Raw genomic sequence first — 24,511 nt, forward strand, 5'->3', positions numbered from 1 at the left:
AGTTAAGGCAGAGGACAACAGAGAAGGAAACAGTCAGTTAAGGCAGAGGACAACAGAAGGAAACAGTCAGTCAAGGCAGAGGACAACAGAGAAGGAAACAGTCGAGTTAAGGCAGAGGACAACAGAGAAGGAAACAGTCGAGTTAAGGCAGAGGACAACAGAGAAGGAAACAGTCAGTTAAGGCAGAGGACAACAGAAGGAAACAGTCAGTTAAGGCAGAGGACAACAGAGAAGGAAACAGTCAGTTAAGGCAGAGGACAACAGAGAAGGAAACAGTCAGTCAAGGCAGACAGAGGGAAACAGTCAGTTAAGGCAGAGGACAACAGAGAAGGAAACAGTCAGTTAAGGCAGAGGACAACAGAGAAGGAAACAGTCAGTTAAGGCAGAGGACAACAGAGAAGGAAACAGTCAGTTAAGGCAGAGGACAACAGAAGGAAACAGTCAGTCAAGGCAGAGGACAACAGAGAAGGAAACAGTCAGTTAAGGCAGAGGACAACAGAAGGAAACAGTCAGTTAAGGCAGAGGACAACCGAGAAGGAAACAGTCAGTTAAGGCAGAGGACAACAGAGAAGGAAACAGTCAGTTAAGGCAGAGGACAACCGAGAAGGAAACAGTCAGTTAAGGCAGAGGACAACCGAGAAGGAAACAGTCAGTTAAGGCAGAGGACAACAGAGAAGGAAACAGTCAGTTAAGGCAGAGGACAACAGAGAAGGAAACAGTCGAGTTAAGGCAGAGGACAACAGAGAAGGAAACAGTCAGTTAAGGCAGAGGACAACAGAGAAGGAAACAGTCAGTTAAGGCAGAGGACAACCGAGAAGGAAACAGTCGAGTTAAGGCAGAGGGCAACAGAGAAGGAAACAGTCAGTTAAGGCAGAGGACAACAGAGAAGGAAACAGTCGAATTAAGGCAGAGGACAACCGAGAAGGAAACAGTCAGTTAAGGCAGAGGACAACAGAGAAGGAAACAGTCAGTTAAGGCAGAGGAAAACAGAGAAGGAAACAGTCAGTTAAGGCAGAGGACAACAGAGAAGGAAACAGTCAGTTAAGGCAGAGGGGACACCGAAGGAAACAGTCAGTTAAGGCAGAGGGACAACAGAGAAGGAAACAGTCAGTTAAGGCAGAGGACAACAGAGAAGGAAACAGTCAGTTAAAGCAGAGGACAACCGAGAAGGAAACAGTCAGTTAAGGCAGAGGACAACAGAGAAGGAAACAGTCGAGTTAAGGCAGAGGACAACAGAGAAGGAAACAGTCAGTTAAGGACAACAGAGAAGGAAACAGTCGAGTTAAGGCAGAGGACAACCGAGAAGGAAACAGTCAAGTTAAAGAGGCTTCATGCATCCCAAATAGCCCCCTATTCCCTCGTGTCGTGGACTCTGTGTCCTATATGGGTAACAGGATGCCATTTGGGATGAGCAACAGCGATGTCACAGTCGCAGGTCTGTCGGGAACCAATAGCTGAACGGCCCAGGTATTCTGAAGGCTGTGATTGGTTATTAAAGGAAATATCCACTCAAACTATATTCTGCTGTTTGTGTTTCGTTAGCCCACTGTTGATACAGTCCCAGAATGGTTTGCATTGTCAGAAAGTCAACGTTTCAAGATATAGCCATTTCAAGAAGTACGACGACGTGGCAAAGTGACACTTTGCTTCGTGAAAATCCTTTATCTTGAAAAGTTGAGGGACTGTATCAACAGTGGACTAACGAAGCAAACAGCAGAATATAGTTTGAGTGGATATTTCCTTTAAGGCGTTGGAAAGGAGGTGGAGCTTTATTCAACAGGGTGAAACAGTAGAGGAATAGACCCCAAGCACACACACACACACACACTCACACACACACAAACAGATCATACACACACACACACACACACTCCCTCACACACACACACACACACCCTCACACACACACACACACACACACTTTGTCAAACACACATATACACTCCCTCCCTCTCTCAGCCAGCCAGCCGTCCAACAGTAAGAGCCGTCAGATCCAGTTCTTCTACAGTTCCTCCAGACCCGGCATGGGGAACCCCCCAGCGAAAGCCTCCACCTCCCCCTTCAGTTCTGCTACCCGCTCCCGGTGCTTCTCCTCCCCTGCCAGGGCCTCCTTGAACTCCTTCAGGGTCGCCTTGGGCTGCAGAGACGCCTGGATGTCCAGGGTAATCTGGACGCCTGTAAGGAGAAACAAGGGTGTTGAGAGGGTCAGGGGGGTTAAAGGGGCCTTGGTCTGCTGGCTGGACATCTAGGGTCAGCACCTACTGCCTCTAGACACAGAGGTCAAGGGGTTAAAGGGGCCTTGGTCTGCTGGCTGGACATCTAGGGTCAGCACCTACTGCCTCTAGACACAGAGGTCAAGGGGTTAAAGGGGCCTTGGTCTGCTGGCTGGACATCTAGGGTCAGCACCTACTGCCTCTAGACACAGAGGTCAAGGGGTTAAAGGGGCCTTGGTCTGCTGGCTGGACATCTAGGGTCAGCACCTACTGCCTCTAGACACAGAGGTCAAGGGGTTAAAGGGGCCTTGGTCTGCTGGCTGGACATCTAGGGGTCAGCACCTACTGCCTCTAGACACAGAGGTCAAGGGTTTAAAGGGGCCTTGGTCTGCTGGCTGGACATCTAGGGGTCAGCACCTACTGCCTCTAGACACAGAGGTCAAGGGGTTAAAGGGGCCTTGGTCTGCTGGCTGGACATCTAGGGGTCAGCACCTACTGCCTCTAGACACAGAGGTCAAGGGGTTAAAGGGGCCTTGGTCTGCTGGCTGGACATCTAGGGTCAGCACCTACTGCCTATAGACACAGAGGTCAAGGGGTTAAAGGGGCCTTGGTCTGCTGGCTGGACATCTAGGGTCAGCACCTACTGCCTATAGACACAGAGGTCAAGGGGTTAAAGGGGCCTTGGTCTGCTGGCTGGACATCTAGGGTCAGCACCTACTGCCTCTAGACACAGAGGTCAAGGGGTTAAAGGGGCCTTGGTCTGCTGGCTGGACATCTAGGGTCAGCACCTACTGCCTATAGACACAGAGGTCAAGGGTTTAAAGGGGCCTTGGTCTGCTGGCTGGACATCTAGGGTCAGCACCTACTGCCTATAGACACAGAGGTCAAGGGGTTAAAGGGGCCTTGGTCTGCTGGCTGGACATCTAGGGTCAGCACCTACTGCCTCTAGACACAGAGGTCAAGGGGTTTAAAGGGGCCTTGGTCTGCTGGCTGGACATCTAGGGTCAGCACCTACTGCCTATAGACACAGAGGTCAAGGGGTTAAAGGGGCCTTGGTCTGCTGGCTGGACATCTAGGGTCAGCACCTACTGCCTATAGACACAGAGGTCAAGGGGTTAAAGGGGCCTTGGTCTGCTGGCTGGACATCTAGGGTCAGCACCTACTGCCTATAGACACAGAGGTCAAGGGGTTAAAGGGGCCTTGGTCTGCTGGCTGGACATCTAGGGTCAGCACCTACTGCCTATAGACACAGAGGTCAAGGGGTTAAAGGGGGCCTTGGTCTGCTGGCTGGACATCTAGGGTCAGCACCTACTGCCTATAGACACAGAGGTCAAGGGGTTAAAGGGGCCTTGGTCTGCTGGCTGGACATCTAGGGTCAGCACCTACTGCCTATAGACACAGAGGTCAAGGGGTTAAAGGGGCCTTGGTCTGCTGGCTGGACATCTAGGGTCAGCACCTACTGCCTCTAGACACAGAGGTCAAGGGGTTAAAGGGGCCTTGGTCTGCTGGCTGGACATCTAGGGTCAGCACCTACTGCCTATAGACACAGAGGTCAAGGGGTTAAAGGGGCCTTGGTCTGCTGGCTGGACATCTAGGGTCAGCACCTACTGCCTCTAGACACAGAGGTCAAGGGGTTAAAGGGGCCTTGGTCTGCTGGCTGGACATCTAGGGTCAGCACCTACTGCCTCTAGACACAGAGGTCAAGGGGTTAAAGGGGCCTTGGTCTGCTGGCTGGACATCTAGGGTCAGCACCTACTGCCTCTAGACACAGAGGTCAAGGGGTTAAAGGGGCCTTGGTCTGCTGGCTGGACATCTAGGGTCAGCACCTACTGCCTCTAGACACAGAGGTCAAGGGGTTAAAGGGGCCTTGGTCTGCTGGCTGGACATCTAGGGTCAGCACCTACTGCCTCTAGACACAGAGGTCAAGGGGTTAAAGGGGCCTTGGTCTGCTGGCTGGACATCTAGGGTCAGCACCTACTGCCTCTAGACACAGAGGTCAAGGGGTTAAAGGGGCCTTGGTCTGCTGGCTGGACATCTAGGGTCAGCACCTACTGCCTATAGACACAGAGGTCAAGGGGTTAAAGGGGCCTTGGTCTGCTGGCTGGACATCTAGGGTCAGCACCTACTGCCTATAGACACAGAGGTCAAGGGGTTAAAGGGGGCCTTGGTCTGCTGGCTGGACATCTAGGGTCAGCACCTACTGCCTCTAGACACAGAGGTCAAAGGGGTTAAAGGGGCCTTGGTCTGCTGGCTGGACATCTAGGGTCAGCACCTACTGCCTATAGACACAGAGGTCAAGGGGTTAAAGGGGCCTTGGTCTGCTGGCTGGACATCTAGGGTCAGCACCTACTGCCTCTAGACACAGAGGTCAAGGGGTTAAAGGGGCCTTGGTCTGCTGGCTGGACATCTAGGGTCAGCACCTACTGCCTCTAGACACAGAGGTCAAGGGGGTTAAAGGGGCCTTGGTCTGCTGGCTGGACATCTAGGGTCAGCACCTACTGCCTCTAGACACAGAGGTCAAGGGGTTAAAGGGGCCTTGGTCTGCTGGCTGGACATCTAGGGTCAGCACCTACTGCCTATAGACACAGAGGTCAAGGGGTTAAAGGGGCCTTGGTCTGCTGGCTGGACATCTAGGGTCAGCACCTACTGCCTCTAGACACAGAGGGTCAGGGGGGTTAGAGAGGCCTTGGTCTGCTGGCTGGACATCTAGGGTCAGCACCTACTGCCTATAGACACAGAGGTCAAGGGGTTAAAGGGGCCTTGGTCTGCTGGCTGGACATCTAGGGTCAGCACCTACTGCCTCTAGACACAGAGGTCAAGGGGGTTAAAGGGGCCTTGGTCTGCTGGCTGGACATCTAGGGTCAGCACCTACTGCCTATAGACACAGAGGTCAAGGGGTTAAAGGGGCCTTGGTCTGCTGGCTGGACATCTAGGGTCAGCACCTACTGCCTATAGACACAGAGGTCAAGGGGTTAAAGGGGCCTTGGTCTGCTGGCTGGACATCTAGGGTCAGCACCTACTGCCTATAGACACAGAGGTCAAGGGGTTAAAGGGGCCTTGGTCTGCTGGCTGGACATCTAGGGTCAGCACCTACTGCCTATAGACACAGAGGTCAAGGGGTTAAAGGGGCCTTGGTCTGCTGGCTGGACATCTAGGGTCAGCACCTATTGCCTATAGACACAGAGGTCAAGGGGGTTAAAGGGGCCTTGGTCTGCTGGCTGGACATCTAGGGTCAGCACCTACTGCCTCTAGACACAGAGGTCAAGGGGTTAAAGGGGCCTTGGTCTGCTGGCTGGACATCTAGGGTCAGCACCTACTGCCTATAGACACAGAGGTCAAGGGGTTAAAGGGGCCTTGGTCTGCTGGCTGGACATCTAGGGTCAGCACCTACTGCCTCTAGACACAGAGGTCAAGGGGTTAAAGGGGCCTTGGTCTGCTGGCTGGACATCTAGGGTCAGCACCTACTGCCTCTAGACACAGAGGTCAAGGGGTTAAAGGGGCCTTGGTCTGCTGGCTGGACATCTAGGGTCAGCACCTACTGCCTATAGACACAGAGGTCAAGGGGTTAAAGGGGCCTTGGTCTGCTGGCTGGACATCTAGGGTCAGCACCTACTGCCTATAGACACAGAGGTCAAGGGGTTAAAGGGGCCTTGGTCTGCTGGCTGGACATCTAGGGTCAGCACCTACTGCCTCTAGACACAGAGGGTCAGGGGGGTTAAAGGGGCCTTGGTCTGCTGGCTGGACATCTAGGGTCAGCACCTACTGCCTATAGACACAGAGGTCAAGGGGTTAAAGGGGCCTTGGTCTGCTGGCTGGACATCTAGGGTCAGCACCTACTGCCTCTAGACACAGAGGTCAAAGGGGTTAAAGGGGGCCTTGGTCTGCTGGCTGGACATCTAGGGTCAGCACCTACTGCCTATAGACACAGAGGTCAAGGGTTAAAGGGGCCTTGGTCTGCTGGCTGGACATCTAGGGTCAGCACCTACTGCCTCTAGACACAGAGGTCAAGGGGTTAAAGGGGCCTTGGTCTGCTGGCTGGACATCTAGGGTCAGCACCTACTGCCTATAGACACAGAGGTCAAGGGGTTAAAGGGGCCTTGGTCTGCTGGCTGGACATCTAGGGTCAGCACCTACTGCCTCTAGACACAGAGGTCAAGGGGGTTAAAGGGGCCTTGGTCTGCTGGCTGGACATCTAGGGTCAGCACCTACTGCCTATAGACACAGAGGTCAAGGGGTTAAAGGGGCCTTGGTCTGCTGGCTGGACATCTAGGGTCAGCACCTACTGCCTATAGACACAGAGGTCAAGGGGTTAAAGGGGCCTTGGTCTGCTGGCTGGACATCTAGGGTCAGCACCTACTGCCTATAGACACAGAGGTCAAGGGGTTAAAGTGGCCTTGGTCTGCTGGCTGGACATCTAGGGTCAGCACCTACTGCCTCTAGACACAGAGGTCAAGGGGTTAGAGAGGCCTTGGTCTGCTGGCTGGACATCTAGGGTCAGCACCTACTGCCTATAGACACAGAGGTCAAGGGGTTAAAGGTCACCTCTGAGGGTTAGTGTTAAGAGTTCAGGAGTTACCTCTGTGGATGAACTCTGCGACCTTCCTGAAGTCATCCTCCACCATTCCTCTGGAGGTCAGAGCAGGAGAGCCGAACCTCAGCCCACTGGGACGCAGAGCACTCTTATCACCTATACACACACACACACACACACACACACATTACGTATACACACACACACATTACGTATATACACACACACACACACACACACACACACACATTACGTATATACACACACACACACACACACACACGACGTATATACACACACACACACACACACATTACGTATATATACACACACACACACACACACACACACACACCGCTGGGACGGAGAGCACTCTTATCACCTACACACAGACACACACACACACACACACACATTACGTATATACACACACACACACACACACACACACATTACGTATATACACACACACACACACACACACATTACGTATATACACACACACACACACATTACGTATATACACACACACACACACACACACACACACACATTATGTATATACACACACACACACACACACACATTACGTATATACACACACACACACACACACACACACATTACGTATATAACACACACACACACACACACACACACACACATTACGTATATACACACACACACACACACATTACGTATATACACACACACACACACAGACCGCTGGGATGCAGAGCACTCTTATCACCTACAGAGGACAGTGTCGGTTGCTTACCTGGGCAGGTGTTCTTGTTGCAGGCGATGGCGAGCAGCTTCTAGAACCTTCTCAGCTCGTCCTCCGTCCGTCCCATTGGGCCTCAGGTCCAATAAGATCGGATGGTTATCAGAACCCCTGGAGAACATTAACACAACCATATAGCAACATTAAGACAACCATATAGCAACATTAACACAACCATATAGCAACATTAACACAATCATATAGCAACATTAACACAACCATATAGCAACATTAACACAACTATATAGCAACATTAAGACAACCATATAGCAACATTAACACAACCATATAGCAACATTAACACAACCATATAGCAACATTAACACAACCATATAGCAACATTAACACAACCATATAGCAACATTAAGACAACCATATAGCAACATTAACACAACCATATAGCAACATTAACACAACCATATAGCAACATTAACACAACCATATAGCAACATTAACACAACCATATAGCAACATTAACACAACCATATAGCAACATTAACACAACCATATAGCAACATTAACACAACCATATAGCAACATTAACACAACCATATAGCAACATTAACACAACCATATAGCAACATTAACACAACCATATAGCAACATTAACACAACCATGTAGCAACATTAACACAACCATATAGCAACAAACACAACCATTTAGCAACATTAACACAACCATATAGCAACATTAATTACAACCATTAAGCAACATTAACACAACATTTGTTTGTATTGGGTATATGTTGTAAAATTGTTAGATATTACTTGTTAGATATTACTGCACTGTCTGAGCTAGAAGCACAAGCATTTCGCTACACCCACTATAACATCTGCTAAACACGTGTATGTGACAAATACGATTTGATTTGATGAACACGACCATATAACATTAACACAACCATATAACAACATTAAGACAACCATATAGCAACTAGGGATGTGACAAATGGACCACTATTCTTAACGTTTAAAAACAGCAAAAAAATAAATAAATAAAAAACAGTTTTCCATTAAAACAATAAGAAAAATGCATAAAATGTCCCGTAAATTCACAAACGCAGCTCGCGCTGCTGCCAGCAACAGTTTGGGTCTCGCGAGTGCGTCGCTCAGATGGTGAAGCATTGCACCTGTACTTCCATTACCGTACCTCAGTTTCACCTCACAGTCTGCTTTTCCTTCTCAGCTACAGTGGCTTTCCAAAGTATTCACCCCCCTTGGCATTTTTCCTATTTTGTTGCTTTACAACCTGGAATTAAAATAGATTTTGGGGGGTTTGTATCACCAAAATGCTTCACTGTGGGGATGGTGTTCTCTGGGTGATGAGAGGTTTTGGGTTTGCGCCAGACATAGCATTTCCTTGATGGCCAAAAAGCTCAATTAGCTAATTTTTTTCTTAAAGCAATGGCTTTTTTCTGGCCACTCTTCCGTAAAGCCCAGCTCTGTGGAGTGTACGGCTTAAAGTGGTCCTATGGACAGATACTCCAATCTCCGCTGTGGAGCTTTGCAGCTCCTTCAGGGTTATCTTAGGTCTCTTTGTTGCCTCTGATTAATGCCCTCCTTGCCTGGTCCGTGAGTTTTGGTGGGCGGCCCTCTCTTGGCAGGTTTACTGTGGTGCCATATTCTTTCAATGTTTTAATAATAGATTTAATGGTGCTCCGTGGGATGTTCAAAGTTTCAGATATTTTTTTATAACCCAACCCTGATCTGTACTTCTCCACAACTTTGTCCCTGACCTGTTTGGAGAGCTCCTTGGTCTTCATGGTGCCGCTTGCTTGGTGGTGCCCCTTGCTTAGTGGTGTTGCAGACTCTGGGGCCTTTCAGAACAGGTGTATATATACTGAGATCATGTGACAGATCATGTGACACTTAGATTGCACACAGGTGGACTTTATTAAACTAATTATGTGACTTCTGAAGGTAATTGGTTGCACCAGATCTTATTTAGGGGCTTCATAGCAAAGGGGGTGAATACATATGCACGCACCACTTTTCCATATATTTTTTAAAATACTTTTTTTGAAACAAGTTATTAATTTCATTTCACTCCACCAATTTGGACTATTTTGTGAATAGGCTACGATATTCTACACGGAACAGACCGAAGACTGAACACACACTGGCGTCATTAGGGAAGAGGAAGAGAAGGTGTGGAATCATTAGTCCAAACAGTTTGCAACTAAAACAAGAGTTTCTATTGGACAAATTCAGGTAGATCCCTCCCCATTTAGTTTGCTTCCGTTCAGAAACGTTTTTTTTGCAACAGAATCGGCGCAATGAACACGCCCCAGGCGAGCCAGCTTGAGGGGGGGGCAGGCGAAACAACCATGGTGCGCATATGAGGGGGGAGAGGGGACATCCCTGTCTGGTGCCCCTTTCTAAAGCAAACATGAGGGGGGAGAGAGGACATCCCTGTCTGGTGCCCCTTTCTAAAGCAAACATGAGGGGGGAGAGAGGACATCCCTGTCTTGTGCCCCTTTCTAAAGCAAACATGAGGGGGGAGAGAGGACATCCCTGTCTGGTGCCCCTTTCTAAAGCAAACATGAGGGGGGAGAGAGGACATCCCTGTCTTGTGCCCCTTTCTAAAGCAATTTCATCAGATAATGCATCATTTGTGTATATTTTTGCAGCTTTGAACAACAAGCAACACACGTGAAGGCTACCGGACGGCTACAGGTATTTTAATGGGGCGCACGTCATAAAACCTACATTGAAAAGTTTGTTTTATTAAATTAACAAAATGATATTGATAAATTAACAAAATGATATAACATGAATCATTTTATGTAACCATGTCAAATCTATATATTTTAATAAAACATACAATAAACTTTTCAATGTTAAAATAGGCCTATAAATTGTTTTAGTGCAAAGATGAATACTCACACAAGTATTCTAATATTAGCGTCCGTTGGGATATTGAATAACCCGTGCCCATCCCTAGTTAACACACAGGGTTAACAACAACAAGTATTATAATATTAACGTCCGTTGGGATATTGAATAACCGTGTCCATCCCTAGTTAACACACAGGGTTAACAACAACAACAAGTATTATAATATTAACGTCCGTTGGGATATTGAATAACCGTGCCCATCCCTAAGTTAACACACAGGGTTAATAACAACAACAAGTATTATAATATTAAGGTCCGTTGGGATATTGAATAACCGTGCCCATCCCTAGTTAACACAGGGTTAACAACAACAACAAGTATTATAATATTAACGTCCGTTGGGATATTGAATAACCGTGCCCATCCCTAGTTAACACACAGGGTTAACAACAACAACAAGTACTATAATATTAACGTCTGTTGGGATATTGAATAACCGTGCCCATCCCTAGTTAACACACAGGGTTAACAACAACAAGTATTATAATATTAACGTCCGTTGGGATATTGAATAACCGTGGCCATCCCTAGTTAACACACAGGGTTAACAACAACAACAAGTATTATAATATTAACGTCGTTGGGATATTGAATAACCGTGCCCATCCCTAGTTAACACACAGGGTTAACAACAACAACAAGTATTATAATATTAACGTCTGTTGGGATATTGAATAACCGTGCCCATCCCTAGTTAACACACAGGGTTAACAACAACAACAAGTATTATAATATTAACGTCCGTTGGGATATTGAATAACCGTGCCCATCCCTAGTTAACACACAGGGTTAACAACAACAAGTATTATAATATTAACGTCTGTTGGGATATTGAATAACCGTGCCCATCCCTAGTTAACACACAGGGTTAACAACAACAAGTATTATAATATTAACGTCCGTTGGGATATTGAATAACCGTGTCCATCCCTAGTTAACACACAGGGTTAACAACAACAACAAGTATTATAATATTAACGTCTGTTGGGATATTGAATAACAGTGGCCATCCCTAGTTAACACACAGGGTTAACAACAACAAGTATTATAATATTAACGTCCGTTGGGATATTGAATAACCGTGGCCATCCCTAGTTAACACACAGGGTTAACAACAACAACAAGTATTATAATATTAACGTCCGTTGGGATATTGAATAACCGTGGCCATCCCTAGTTAACACACAGGGTTAACAACAACAAGTATTATAATATTAACGTCCGTTGGGATATTGAATAACCGTGGCCATCCCTAGTTAACACACAGGGTTAACAACAACAACAAGTATTATAATATTAACGTCCGTTGGGATATTGAATAACCGTGGCCATCCCTAGTTAACACACAGGGTTAACAACAACAACAAGTATTATAATATTAACGTCCGTTGGGATATTGAATAACCGTGCCCATCCCTAGTTAACACACAGGGTTAACAACAACAAGTATTATAATATTAACGTCTGTTGGGATATTGAATAACCGTGGCCATCCCTAGTTAACACACAGGGTTAACAACAACAACAAGTATTATAATATTAACGTCCGTTGGGATATTGAATAACCGTGCCCATCCCTAGTTAACACACAGGGTTAACAACAAGTATTATAATATTAACGTCCGTTGGGATATTGAATAACCGTGCCCATCCCTAGTTAACACACAGGGTTAACAACAACAAGTATTATAATATTAACGTCCGTTGGGATATTGAATAACCGTGGCCATCCCTAGTTAACACACAGGGTTAACAACAACAAGTATTATAATATTAACGTCCGTTGGGATATTGAATAACCGTGCCCATCCCTAGTTAACACACAGGGTTAACAACAACAAAGTATTATAATATTAACGTCCGTTGGGATATTGAATAACCGTGCCCATCCCTAGTTAACACACAGGGTTAACAACAACAAGTATTATAATATTAACGTCCGTTGGGATATTGAATAACCGTGCCCATCCTAGTTAACACACAGGGTTAACAACAACAAGTATTATAATATTAACGTCCGTTGGGATATTGAATAACCGTGGCCATCCCTAGTTAACACACAGGGTTAACAACAACAAGTATTATAATATTAACGTCCGTTGGGATATTGAATAACACGTGCCCATCCCTAGTTAACACACAGGGTTAACAACAACAAGTATTACAATATTAACGTCCGTTGGGATATTGAATAACCGTGCCCATCCCTAGTTAACACACAGGGTTAACAACAACAAGTATTATAATATTAACGTCCGTTGGGATATTGAATAACCGTGCCCATCCCTAGTTAACACACAGGGTTAACAACAACAAGTATTATAATATTAACGTCCGTTGGGATATTGAATAACCGTGCCCAACCCTAGTTAACACACAGGGTTAATAACTGAGCCCATCCCTAGTTAACACACAGGGTTAATAACCGTGCCCATCCCTAGTTAACACACAGGGTTAATAACCCGTGCCCATCCCTAGTTAACACACAGGGTTAATAACCGTGCCCATCCCTAGTTAACACACAGGGTTAATAACTGTGCCCATCCCTAGTTAACACACAGGGTTAATAACCGTGCCCATCCCTAGTTAACACACAGGGTTAATAACCGTGCCCATCCCTAGTTAACACACAGGGTTAATAACTGTGCCCATCCCTAGTTAACACACAGGGTTAATAACTGTGCTCATCCCTAGTTAACACACAGGGTTAATAACTGAGCCCATCCCTCGTTAACACACAGGGTTAATAACTGAGCCCATCCCTAGTTAACACACAGGGTTAATAACCGTGCCCATCCCTAGTTAACACACAGGGTTAATAACCGTGCCCATCCCTAGTTAACACACAGAGTTAATAACTGAGCCCATCCCTAGTTAACACACAGGGTTAATAACTGAGCCCATCCCTAGTTAACACACAGGGTTAATAACTGAGCCCATCCCTAGTTAACACACAGGGTTAATAACCGAGCCCATCCCTAGTTAACACACAGGGTTAATAACTGAGCCCATCCCTAGTTAACACACAGGGTTAATAACTGAGCCCATCCCTAGTTAACACACAGGGTTAATAACTGAGCCCATCCCTAGTTAACACACAGGGTTAATAACTTGAGCCCATCCCTAGTTAACACACAGGGTTAATAACTGAGCCCATCCCTAGTTAACACACAGGGTTAATAACTGAGCCCATCCCTAGTTAACACACAGGGTTAATAACTGAGCCCATCCCTAGTTAACACACAGGGTTAATAACTGAGCCCATCCCTAGTTAACACACAGGGTTAATAACTGAGCCCATCCCTAGTTAACACACAGGGTTAATAACCGTGCCCATCCCTAGTTAACACACAGGGTTAATAACTGAGCCCATCCCTAGTTAACACACAGGGTTAATAACTGAGCCCATCCCTAACAGCAGCGTTTGGGAAACGCTGGGTTACAGTCTGTTAACCACAACATTATTGTCTCACCGGTGACGATCTTGTACCCGTGGTTGATGAGGGCGTTGGCCATAGCTCTGCAGTTAGAGAGCACCTGGTACTGATATGCCTTAAACTCTGGGGTCAAAGCCTGCTTCAGGGCCACTGCAACACCTGGAGACACATTAAACACACATTAACACACATTAACACACATTAACACACATTAACACACATTAACACACACTAACCAACATTAACACACATTAACACACATTAACACACATTAACACACATTAACACACACTAACACACATTAACACACATTAACACACATTAACACACATTAACACACATTAACACACATTAACACACATTAACCCACATTAACACACAATTACACACACTAACCCACATTAACAGACATTAACACACATTAACACACATTAACACACATTAACACACATTAACACACATTAACACACTTTTAACACACACAAACACACATTAAACACACATTAAACACACATTAACATACATTAACACACAGTAACACACACTAACACACATTAACCCACATTAACCTACATTAACCCACATTAACCCACATTAACCCACATTAACCCACATTAACCCTTAAACTCTGGGTTCAGAGCCTGCTCCAGGCCACCACCACACCAGTAGTCACACATACAGTGCCTTCGGAAAGTATTCAGACCCCTTGACTTTTTCCAGCCTTATTCTAAAATGGATTACATTGTTTTCCCCCCTCATCAATCTACACACAGTACCCCATAATGACAAAGCAAAAACAGGTTTTTAGAATTTTTTTGCAAATGTATTAAAAATAAACAACTGAAATATCACATTTACATAAGTATTCAGACCCTTTACTCAGTACTTTGTTGAAGCACCTTTGGCAGCGATTACAGCCTCGAGTCTTCTTGGGTATGACGCTACAAGCTTGGCACACCTGTATTTGGGGAGTTTCTCCCATTCTTCTTTGCAGATCCTCTCAAGCTCTGTCAGGTTGGATGGGGAGCCTCGCTGCACAGCTATTTTCAGGTCTCTCCAGAGATGTTCAAACGGGTTCAAGTCCGGGCTCTGGCTGGGCCACTCAAAGACATTCAGAGACTTGTCCCGAAACCACTCCTGCGTTGTCTTGGCTGTGTGCTTAGGGTCGTTGTCCTGTTGGAAGGTGAACCTTCGCCCCAGTCTGAGGTCCTGAGCGCTCTGGAGCAGGTTCTCATCAAGGATCTCTCTGTACTTTGCTCCATTCATCTTTCCCACGATCCTGACTAGTCTCCCAGTCCCTGCCGCTGAAAAATATCCCCACAGCATGATGCTGCCACCACCATGCTTCACTGTAGAGATGGTGCCAGGTTTCCTCCAGACGTGACACCTGGCATTCAGGCCAAAGAGTTCAATCTTGGTTTCAGCAGACCAGAGAATCTTGTTTCTCATGGTCTGAGAGTCCTTTAGGTGCCTTTTGGCAAACTCCAAGTGGGCTGTCATGTGCCTTTTACTGAGGAGTGGCTTCCGTCTGGCCACTCTACCATAAAGGCCTGATTGGTGGAGTGCTGCATAGTTGGTTGTCCTTCTGGAAGGTTCTCCTATCTCCACAGAGGAAGTCTGGAGCTCTGTCAGAGTGACCATCGGGTTCTTGGTCACCTTCCTGACCAAGGCCCTTCCCTCCCGACTGCTCCGTTTGGCCGGCCGGCCAGCTCTAGGAAGTGTCTTGATAGTTCTAAACTTCTTCCATTTAAGAATGATGGAGGCCACTGTGTTCTTGGGGACCTTCAATGCTGCAGACATTTTTTGGTATCCTTCCACAGATCTGTGCCTCTACACAATCCTGTCTCGGTTCTCTACGGACAATTCCTTCGACCTCATGGCTTGGTTTCTGCTCTGACATGCACTGTCAACTGTGGGACCTTATGTAGACAGGTGTGTGCCTTTCCAAATCATGTCCAATCAATTTAATTTACCACAGGTGGACTCCAATCAAGTTGTAGAAACATCTCAAGGATGATCAATGGAAACAGGATGCACCTGAGCTCAATTTTCGAGTCTCATAGCAAAGGGTCTGAATACTTATGTAAATAAGGTATTTCAGTTATTTTTTTTTAATACATTTACAAAAATGTATAAAAAACTGTTTTCACTTTGTCATTATGAGGTATTGTGTGTAAATTGATGACATTTTTTATTTAATCCATTTTAGAATAAGGCTGTAAAGTAACAAAATGTGGAAAAAGTCAAGGGGTCTGAATACTTTCCCAATGCACTGTACATTAAGACACCACACACACACAGTGTGGTTGTGAGATGACCTAGCTACTTTACCTGTCATAGTGTGGTTGTGAGGTGTCATAGTGTGGTTGTGAGGTGTCATAGTGTGGTTGTGAGGGGTCATAGCGTGGTTGTGAGGTGTCATAGTGTGGTTGTGAGGTGTCATAGTGTGGTTGTGAGGTGTCATAGTGTGGTTGTGAGGTGTCATAGTGTGGTTGTGAGGTGTCATAGCGTGGTTGTGAGGTGTCATAGTGTGGTTGTGAGGTGTCATAGTGTGGTTGTGAGGTGTCATAGTGTGGTTGTGAGGTGTCATAGTGTGGTTGTGAGGTGTCCTAGCTACTTTATCGGTCATAGTGTGGTTGTGAGGTGTCATAGTGTGGTTGTGAGGTGTCATAGCGTGGTTGTGAGGTGTCATAGTGTGGTTGTGAGGTGTCATAGTGTGGTTGTGAGATGTCATAGTGTGGTTGTGAGGTGTCATAGTGTGGTTGTGAGGTGTCATAGTGTGGTTGTGAGGTGTCATAGTGTGGTTGTGAGGTGTCCTAGCTACTTTATCGGTCATAGTGTGGTTGTGAGGGTGTCATAGTGTGGTGGAGGTGTCATAGCGTGGTTGTGAGGTGTCATAGTGTGGTTGTGAGGTGTCATAGTGTGGTTGTGAGGTGTCATAGTGTGGTTGTGAGGTGTCGTAGTGTGGTTGTGAGGTGTCATAGTGTGGTTGTGAGGGTGATAGTGTGGTTGTGAGGTGTACTAGCTACTTTACCTGTCATAGTGTGGTTGTGAGGTGTCATAGCGTGGTTGTGAGGTGTCATAGCGTGGTTGTGAGGTGTCATAGTGTGGTTGTGAGGTGTCATAGTGTGGTTGTGAGGTGTCATAGTGTGGTTGTGAGGTGTCATAGTGTGGTTGTGAGGTGTCCTAGCTACTTTACCTGTCATAGTGTGGTTGTGAGGTGTCCTAGCTACTTTACCTGTCATAGTGTGGTTGTGAGGTGTCCTAGCTACTTTACCTGTCATAGTGTGGTTGTGAGGGTGTCATAGTGTGGTTGTGAGGGTGTCATAGGTGGTTGTGAGGGTGTCATAGTGTGGTTGTGAGGTGTCATAGTGTGGTTGTGAGGTGTCCTAGCTACTTTACCTGTCATAGTGTGGTTGTGAGGTGTCATAGTGTGGCTGTGAGGTGTCACAGTGTGGTTGTGAGATGTCATAGTGTGGTTGTGAGGTGTCATAGTGTGGTTGTGAGGTGTCATAGTGTGGTTGTGAGGTGTCCTAGCTACTTTACCTGTCATAGTGTGGTTGTGAGGTGTCCTAGCTACTTTACCTGTCATAGTGTGGTTGTGAGGTGTCATAGTGTGGTTGTGAGGTGTCATAGTGTGGTTGTGAGGTGTCATAGTGTGGTTGTGAGGTGTCCTAGCTGCTTTACCTGTCATAGTGTGGTTGTGAGGTGTCATAGTGTGGTTGTGAGATGTCATAGTGTGGTTGTGAGGTGTCATAGTGTGGTTGTGAGGTGTCGCAGTGTGGTTGTGAGATGTCATAGTGTGGTTGTGAGGGTGTCATAGTGTGGTTGTGAGGTGTCATAGTGTGGTTGTGAGGTGTCATGTGTGGTTGTGAGGTGTCATAGTGTGGTTGTGAGGTGTCATAGTGTGGTTGTGAGGTGTCATAGCGTGGTTGTGAGGTGTCATAGTGTGGTTGTGAGGTGTCACAGTGTGGTTGTGAGATGTCATAGTGTGGTTGTGAGGTGTCATAGTGTGGTTGTGAGATTTCATAGTGTGGTTGTGAGGGTGTCATAGTGTGGTTGTGAGATGTCATAGTGTGGTTGTGAGGTGTCATAGTGTGGTTGTGAGGTGTCACAGTGTGGTTGTGAGATGTCATAGTGTGGTTGTGAGGTGTCATAGTGTGGTTGTGAGGTGTCATAGTGTGGTTGTGAGGTGTCATAGTGTGGTTGTGAGGTGTCATAGTGTGGTTGTGAGGTGTCATAGTGTGGTTGTGAGGTGTCATAGATTAATATCCACCTTGGGAGATGTCTGTCTAGGTGCCTGTATATAAGCCTTGGGAGATGTCTGTCTAGGTGCCTGTATATAAAGCCTTGGGAGATGTCTGCTCTAGGTGCCTGTGGATGTAAAGCCTTGGGGATGTCTTGTCTGGGTGCCTGTATATAAAGCCTTGGGAGATGTCTGTCTAGGTGCCTGTATATAAAGCCTTGGGAGATGTCTGTCTGGGGTGCCTGTATATAAAGCCTTGGGAGATGTCTGTCTGAAATGCCGTATAAAGCCTTGGAGATGTCTGTCTAGGTTGCCTGTATATAAAGCCCGGGAGATGTCTGTCTAGGTGTGCCTGTATGTAAAGCCTTGGGAGATGTCTGTGTAGGTGCCTGTATAAAGCCCGGGATATGTCTGTCTAGGTGCCTGTATAAAAGCCTTGGGAGATGTCTGTCTAGGTGCCTGTATATAAAGCCCTTGGGAGATGTCTGTCTAGGTGCCTGTTATAAAGCCTTGGGAGATGTCTGTCTAGGTGCCTGTAGTATAAAGCCTTGGGAGATGTCTGTCAGGTGCCTGTATATAAAGCCTTGGGAGATGTCTGTCTAGGTGCCTGTATATAAAGCCTTGGGAGATGTCTGTCTAGGTGCCTGTATATAAAGCCTTGGGAGATGTCTGTCTAGGTGCCTGTATATAAAGCCTTGGGAGATGTCTGTCTAGGTGCCTGTATATAAAGCCTTGGGAGATGTCTGTCTAGGTGCCTGTATATAAAGCCTTGGGAGATGTCTGTCTAGGTGCCTGTATATAAAGCCTTGGGAGATGTCTGTCTAGGTGCCTGTATATAAAGCCTTGGAGATGTCTGTCTAGGTGCCTGTATATAAAGCCTTGGGAGATGTCTGTCTAGGTGCCTGTATATAAAGCCTTGGGAGATGTCTGTCTAGGTGCCTGTATGTAAAGCCTTGGGAGATGTCTGTCTAGGTGCCTGTGATATAAAGCCTTGGGAGATGTCTGTCTAGGTGCCTGTATATAAAGCCTTGGGAGATGTCTGTCTAGGTGCCTGTATATAAAGCCTTGGGAGATGTCTGTCTAGGTGCCTGTATATAAAGCCTTGGGAGATGTCTGTCTAGGTGCCTGATATAAAGCCTTGGGAGATGTCTGTCTAGGTGCCTGTATATAAAGCCTTGGGAGATGTCTGTCTAGGTGCCTGTATATAAAGCCTTGGGAGATGTCTGTCTAGGTGCCTGTATATAAAGCCTTGGGAGATGTCTGTCTAGGTGCCTGTATATAAAGCCTTGGAGATGTCTGTCTAGGTGCCTGTATATAAAGCCTTGGGAGATGTCTGTCTAGGTGCCTGTATATAAAGCCTTGGGAGATGTCTGTCTAGGTGCCTGTATATAAAGCCTTGGGAGATGTCTGTCCCAGGTGCCTGTATATAAAGCCTTGGGAGATGTCTGTCTAGGTGCCTGTATATAAAGCCTTGGGAGACTGTCTGCAGGTGCCTGTATATAAAGCCTTGGGGGATGTCTGTCTAGGTGCCTGTATATAAAGCCCTTGGGAGATGTCTGTCTAGGTGCCTGTATATAAAGCCTTGGGAGATGTCTGTCTAGGTGCCTGTATATAAAGCCTTGGGGAGATGTCTGTCTAGGTGCCTGTATATAAAGCCTTGGGAGATGTCTGTCTAGGTGCCTGTATATAAAGCCTTGGGAGATGTCTGTCTAGGTGCCTGTATATAAAGCCTTGGGAGATGTCTGTCCTAGGTGCCTGTAATAAAGCCTTGGGAGATGTCTGTCTAGGTGCCTGTATATAAAGCCTTGGGAGATGTCTGTCTAGGTGCCTGTATATAAAGCCTTGGGAGATGTCTGTCTAGGTGCCTGTATATAAAGCCTTGGGGAGATGTCTGTCTAGGTGCCTGTATATAAAGCCTTGGGAGATGTCTGTCTAGGTGCCTGTATATAAAGCCTTGGGGAGATGTCTGTCTAGGTGCCTGTATATAAAGCCTTAGGGAGATGTCGTCTAGGTGCCCCATATATAAAGCCTTGGGGGATGTCTGTCTAGGTGCCTGTGGTTAAAGCCTTGGGAGATGGGGTCTGTCTAGGTGCCTGTATATAAAGCCTTGGGGAGATGTCTGTCTAGGTGCCTGTATATAAAGCCTTGGGAGATGTCTGTCTAGGTGCCTGTATGTAAAGCCTTGGGAGATGTCTGTCTAGGTGCCTGTATATAAAGCCTTGGGAGATGTCCTGTCTAGGTGCCTGTATATAAAGCCTTGGGGGATGTCTGTCTAGGTGCCTGTATATAAAGCCTTGGGAGATGTCTGTCTAGGTGCCTGTATATAAAGCCTTGGGAGATGTCTGTCTAGGTGCCTGTATTAAAGCCTTGGGAGATGTCTGTCTAGGTGCCTGTATATAAAGCCTTGGGAGATGTCTGTCTAGGTGCCTGTATATAAAGCCTTGGGAGATGTCTGTCTAGGTGCCTGTATATAAAGCCTTGGGAGATGTCTGTCTAGGTGCCTGTATATAAAGCCTTGGGAGATGTCTGTCTAGGTGCCTGTATATGAAGCCTTGGAGATGTCTGTCTAGGTGCCTGTATATAAAGCCTTGGGAGATGTCTGTCTAGGTGCCTGTATATAAAGCCTTGGGAGATGTCTGTCTAGGTGCCTGTATATAAAGCCTTGGGGGAGATGTCTGTCTAGGTGCCTGTATATAAAGCCTTGGGAGATGTCTGTCTAGGTGCCTGTATATAAAGCCTTGGGAGATGTCTGTCTAGGTGCCCTGTATATAAAGCCTTGGGAGATGTCTGTCTAGGTGCCTGTATATAAAGCCTTGGGAGATGTCTGTCTGGGTGCCTGTATATAAAGCCTTGGGAGATGTCTGTCTAGGTGCCTGTATATAAAGCCTTGGGAGGTGTCTGTCTAGGTGCCTGTATATAAAGCCTTGGGAGATGTCTGTCTAGGTGCCTGTATATAAAGCCTTGGGAGATGTCTGTCTAGGTGCCTGTATATAAAGCCTTGGGAGATGTCTGTCTAGGTGCCTGTATATAAAGCCAATATAGGTGTCCAGAGAGGTGCCTGTATATAAAGCCTTGGGAGATGTCTGTCTAGGTGCCTGTATATAAAGCCTTGGGAGGTGTCTGTCTAGGTGCCTGTATATAAAGCCTTGGAGATGTCTGTCTAGGTGCCTGTATATAAAGCCTTGGGAGATGTCTGTCTAGGTGCCTGTATATAAAGCCTTGGGAGATGTCTGTCTAGGTGCCTGTATATAAAGCCTTGGGAGATGTCTGTCTAGGTGCCTGTATATAAAGCCTTGGGAGATGTCTGTCTAGGTGCCTGTATATAAAGCCATGGGAGATGTCTGTCTAGGTGCCTGTATATAAAGCCTTGGGAGATGTCTGTCTAGGTGCCTGTATATAAAGCCTTGGGAGATGTCTGTCTAGGTGCCTGTATATAAAGCCTTGGGAGATGTCTGTCTAGGTGCCTGTATATAAAGCCTTGGGAGATGTCTGTCTAGGTGCCTGTATATAAAGCCTTGGGAGATGTCTGTCTAGGTGCCTGTATATAAAGCCTTGGGAGATGTCTGTCTAGGTGCCTGTATATAAAGCCTTGGGAGATGTCTGTCTAGGTGCCTGTATATAAAGCCTTGGAGATGTCTGTCTAGGTGCCTGTATATAAAGCCTTGGGAGATGTCTGTCTAGCTGCCTGTATATAAAGCCTTGGGAGATGTCTGTCTAGCTGCCTGTATATAAAGCCTTGGGAGATGTCTGTCTAGGTGCCTGTATATAAAGCCTTGGGAGATGTCTGTCTAGGTCCTGTAGTCTAGGTGCCTGTATATAAAGCCTTGAGATTCGCCTAAGCCTTTGGGAGATGTCTGTCTAGGTGCCTGTATATAAGCCTGGGAGCTGTCTAGGTGCCTGTAGTATAAAGCCTTGGAGATGTCTGTTCTAGGTGCCTGTATATAAAGCCAATATAGGTGTCCAGAGAGGTGCCTGTACCTGCGATGGCGTGGTTGTGGGGTCCTCCCTGTAGTCCTGGGAACACTGCCTGGTTGATGAGAGACTCCAGATTATACAGAGTCTCCTTTCCCTTTCGGGTCCACACTACGTACTCCTGGAGGACACCCCCACACAGAGAGGGAAAGAGAGAGAGAGAAAACCAACATGGATATACACACTAAACCGCTCTGTTTGAGATTGAAACACCCCTGATTCCCCCCTCCGTACCTTCTGTAGAAGATGACCCCAGAGCGACAGCCCCCCAGAAGATACCTTTCTGTAGAAGATGACCCCAGAGCGACAGCCCCCCCGTACCCTTTCTGTAGAAGATGACCCCAGAGCGACAGCCCCCGTACCCTTTCTGTAGAAGATGACCCCAGAGCGACAGCCCCCCGTGCCCTTTCTGTAGAAGATGACCCCAGAGCGACAGCCCCCCCTGTACCCTTTCTGTAGAAGATGACCCCAGAGCGACAGCCCCCTCGTACCCTTTCTGTAGAAGATGACCCCAGAGCGACAGCCCCCCCCTTCTCTGCACCCTTTCTGTAGAAGATGACCCCAGAGTGACAGCCCCCCCCGTCCCTTTCTGTAGAAGATGACCCCAGAGCGACAGCCCCCCCCCTCTCCGTACCCTTTCTGTAGAAGATGACCCCAGAGTGACAGCCCCCCTCCCCGTACCCTTTCTGTAGAAGATGAACCCCAGAGTGACAGCCCCCCCTCCGTACCCTTTCTGTAGAAGATGACCCCAGAGCGACAGCCCCCTCTTCGCATTCCCTTTCTGCAGAAGATGACCCCAGAGCGACAGCCCCGCAGCTACTTGTGGGTCGTCGTGGAGACACGTAAGTACTGAACGGAGATGGGACAACCCCGGCCGCCACCAAGTCCACTGATGTGTGCCATGTCGGATAACAGGAACGACCGTTCTCATCAGCAATAGACGCAGCCGAGCGTAGTCAAGGTTACGGGAATAACAGCTGGCCTTGGAGAGAAGATGGGAACAATTAACAGGGAAATGGTCCCGATTTTCAACCTCCATCTTCATTCAGCACCATCCCAGCATCAACTGGGGAAAACCATGGATTTCTATGTTTTTGTAGTCAAAAAGATGCACAACAAATCTCGCTAACGTTTTTCCAGATAATGGCACTGGAAAAACTTAGTCCTCTACAAGCTATTTCAATGGAGATTCTGGGTCTGCAAAACCAGGTCCAAAAGATACAATGAAAACCGTAAAAACAGTAGAGTCCATATCCTCAGAATGTTCTGTCCCTGGAGCAGATCGGATCTATTGTCTGAATGGACACAATGTCACACAGCTGGCGACAGGACCTGCTGGGTGTGTGTGTGGTGGTGTGTGTGTGTGTGTGTGTGTGGTGGTGTGTGTGGTGTGTGTGTGTGTGTGTGTGGTGGTGTGTGTGTGTGTGTGTGTGTGTGTGTGTGTGTGGTGTGATTGTGTGTGTGTTACATGCGATGATCAGTCTGGGGGTGGAACGGGGCGTTGGGTGTGTGGTGGTGGTGTGTGTGGTGGTGGTGTGTGTGGTGGTGGTGTGTGTGTGGTGGTGTGTGTGTGTGTTGTGTGTGTGTGTGTGTGTGTGTGTGGTGGTGGTGTGGGTGTGTGTGTGTGTGTGTGTGTGTGTGTGTGGTGGTGTGTGTGTGGTGTCGTGTGTGTGTGTGTGTGTGTGTGTGTGGTGGTGTGTGTGGTGTGTGTGTGTGTGTGTGTGTGTGTGTGTGTGTGTGTGTGTTTGTGTGTGTGTGTGTGTGTGTGGTTATGTGGTGTTACTGCGATGATCAGTTTGGGGTGGAACAGGCGGTTGGTGTGTGTGTGTGTGTGGTGGTGTGTGTGTGTGTGTGTGTGTGTGTGTGTGTGTGTGTGTGTATGGTGTGATGTGTGTTGTGTGTTACTCATGCGATGATCAGTCTGGGGTGGAACAGCCCGGGCGTTCTATCTCAGTCGCATAGTTGATGAGGCCAGGTCTGATTCACCTGATACAACACAGATTCACATCACAGATTGGAGCTCAGTCTGGTAGCGTAGTGCTTGTAAACGCCAGGTTTGATTCTTGAGACCAACCATAAGATGTATGCACGCATGACTAAGTCACTTTGAATAAAAGCGTCTAAAAAAATTGCATATATTATCCAATATATTATTATAGGCAGTTTTGGAACTCAGTAGTGAGTGTTGCAACTGAGGTGACGGCATATCCTCCTAATTATTAATATAATTATTTATTAATTATTGAATATTAATCAACTCTGACGCCCCACATTGAAAAAGTCACTGAGCTCTTCAATAAAGGGGCCATTCTACTGCCAAATGTTTGTCTATGGAGATTGCATGGCCGTGTGCTTGATTTTTTATACACCTGTCCAGCAACGGATGTGGCTGAAACAGCCGAATTACTCATTTGAAAGGGGGAAGTGTCC

At 46.9% G+C, this 24,511-nt stretch overlaps 1 pseudogene; it reads right to left on the reverse strand.

The window, feature by feature from the left end:
* Nucleotides 1–1,883: 1,883 nt before the first annotated feature.
* On the reverse strand, nucleotides 1,884–24,026 carry LOC123481284 (annotated as a pseudogene).
* Between the last annotated feature and the right edge of the window lie 485 nt (nucleotides 24,027–24,511).

The sequence above is a fragment of the Coregonus clupeaformis genome, unplaced genomic scaffold (assembly GCF_020615455.1).
Source record: "Coregonus clupeaformis isolate EN_2021a unplaced genomic scaffold, ASM2061545v1 scaf2073, whole genome shotgun sequence".
In the NCBI taxonomy this organism is placed as follows: Eukaryota; Metazoa; Chordata; class Actinopteri; order Salmoniformes; family Salmonidae; genus Coregonus; species Coregonus clupeaformis.